The following is a 2954-nucleotide window of genomic DNA, read 5'->3' as shown; positions in this document are numbered from 1 at the left end:
AACTTTATACTTAAAAAAGAACATTGATAGTGGAAATAGCCGATCTACAAGCTCACAACGCGTCGCAATGCGACGCGTTGTGAGCTTGTAGATCTGCTATTTCCACTATTTTTGACTTTCTTAAAAATATATGAACATTTTTCAACATGGAAACGATTATGACGATTATGAAAAATAATCACGATTATGTCAAATAATCACGACGATTATGTAATAATTGTGACAGCCCTACCGTAATGGTCCACTTGTTTACGTGTTGTACACTATTGAGTTCACCGTGCTGTAAGGGACCATTTGGTTAACAAATGGATCATTTAACAATTGAGGATTTCTACTGTGTTCTAATCCTTAAATGCTGTTAAGATCTGTTGAAGGATCTTCTCTTTGACTTTGTTGACAAAGGACACAGAAATTAAACACTTTTTTGCAAGGAATATATTGTTCTAATCTAACCCCCAAAATGGAATCTTTAAAAGAAAAAAAAGAAAAAGAAGAAGAAAAAAAAAAAGATGTCTAAGTTATCGTGTTATTGGATGTTCATTTTTTGTTTGTGGCTGTTTGAGCCAAACTGAATCATGGGGTTGGGTACTTTTATAAAACGGCATTTATCTGTATTTAAATTTATACCTTATATTTCTAGAACCTTCCATTTTCAACCTTGGTAGCATAAGAGTACTTTGAATTGAACTCTTGGACAATAATCCCAAAGTATTATTTTGAAATTACTGAATAGTAGCATAAACAAACTGGAAAGAAACTCAAGACACAAACACCCTTTTTATTTTTATTGTTTAGAACGACTACTTAAATGCATCGAGTCAAATATATAAGAGGTTAGAATCTGTAATAATTTGAGATGCATGATGCTTAAACCCACTTAAATTATTTGATCTATCCTCCCCCATATAATGTTTCAATGATGATCTATCCTCCCCCATATAATGTTTCAATGAGACAATATTACAAAGTTACTCAATTGTATGTTGGAAGGAAAAAAAAAAGTCTGGGGTTGCGCACAAAGGTTAAATCTGGCGATAAGGTTGACATGTTACTTTTTATTTTTCGCTTGACATTCTTTTTCCATGCTGTATTACAAACGCTATGAGAGGTGTAAAGGAGCAAGATGCACCTTAGTATATAATTATTAAAAAATCAAACACTTTTAAGTCACTGTACAGGATCCATGTGTGGTATGTATGATAATCTTATAGTATTCCTGTGCCTTAGGCCAACGGAAAGGTTTTTACATAAAAAAAATGGCCTATACTACAGTTAAGTGAGCTTCTCTAGGATTTCCAGATAACGTTGATTTGTTTTTCCTGTGTTCTTGCCATATATCCAATCCAATCATTATTGAACTTTAGAAACTGCATCGATAGGTTGTATCAACTGCTGTTTATTACGACTCCTTTTTTTTTAGGTAAACTTATCGGAGCTTTATTACAAAGAACTAAAACAATGTGTATTCTTCTTGACTTTGTGTAATGTCCTGTGTAGAACAAGTGATAAATCATACATTTCACTGAAATGTAAAACATAATAAATATTTATTAATGGTTAACTTGGAAAACTATTGTGCAATATTCATTATTTTTTATCCCCTCATAACCGTAAATGCTTTACTGATTTACTTCCAGCAGAATCCAGCTCATTTTGTCTATTCAGCCTTAAAAGGATCCCTGGTTTATAAGCCTCACATGTTTTAATTGCGACCGAAGGTCGCATATACTCTGAAGAATCGTGTCGCTTGAGTGTCCTTCCTTCCTTCCTTCCTTCCTTCCGTATCCTCGTGACCGTCCTTCCGTATCCTCTGTGATGTCAGTGTGATGTCAGCGAGTTGTGACATCACTTCCTGTACAGGGCGGCTACACGAAATGTGGATAACACTATATATGGAGATAGTCCAGTCCATCATGTCATATGGGACTACCGTCATAGAAAGTAGCCATTGTTAGGCCGGAGTCATTGGCTGTCTAAACATGGAGATGTGGATAACACTATATATGGAGTCCAATATGTCATATGGGACTACCGTCATAGACAGTAGCCATTGTTAATCCGGAGTCAATGGCTGACTGTCTGTACAGGAAGTGATGTCACATGACATACTTTTTATGCCCATATATGAGTCCTAACATGGAGATGTGGATAACACTATATATGGAGATAGTCTAGTCCAATATGTCATATGGAACTACCGTCATAGACACAGCCATTGACTCCGGCCTAACAATGGCTACTGTCTATGACGGTAGTCCCATTATGACATGATGGACTGGACTATCTCCATATATAGTGTTCTCCACATTTCCATGTTTAGGCCCCATCGCTCACACCCTCGATGGGGTTGGCGATAGGGCCTTTCTGTGTGGAGTTTGCATGTTTCCCCGTGTCTCCTAGGGTTGATACCCTCACAAAAACATGAACAAACTCCCCCCAGAATGATAACAACTAGAATCGTCAGAGAAACACTGTGGTTGGCCAGATAGTCAAGAATTGGCGCGACTAGTACATTATAATTACCCTCCATAAATAGTTCATCTTGCACTCAATAGGCAAAACTCTGTCGAAAGTTGATGTGATTCATGTGCTAATAAAAGCCGACTTAATACTTCCTATTAATATGAGCATCATAGCAATATCCTAAAAGCATTTTATTAGCTTGTGCTTTCATGAACTCTGGGCTGGACCACACATGACAAATGATATCAACTTGCGATGGGAGCTGTCCCGTCCCCATAGAGGGAAAAGATGAACTATTTCTGAAATAAATACAATATTTAATGTATTTTACATTTTAGTTATGGGGGCAATTATAATGTATAATTATTATTAGCCATAATGTATAATTATTGGCTTAGCCAGGGATGCTTTTAAGATTTTCTGCCAAAAGGGAGACCATAGAATGTAGATGGGAATCATATCTCTAAGGCAGAAACCAACTATGGCAAAGA

The sequence above is a fragment of the Nannobrachium achirus genome (genome assembly GCF_963921795.1).
Source record: "Nannobrachium achirus genome assembly, chromosome: 6".
In the NCBI taxonomy this organism is placed as follows: domain Eukaryota; kingdom Metazoa; phylum Chordata; class Actinopteri; order Myctophiformes; family Myctophidae; genus Nannobrachium; species Nannobrachium achirus.
This window is presented reverse-complemented; position numbering follows the sequence as displayed.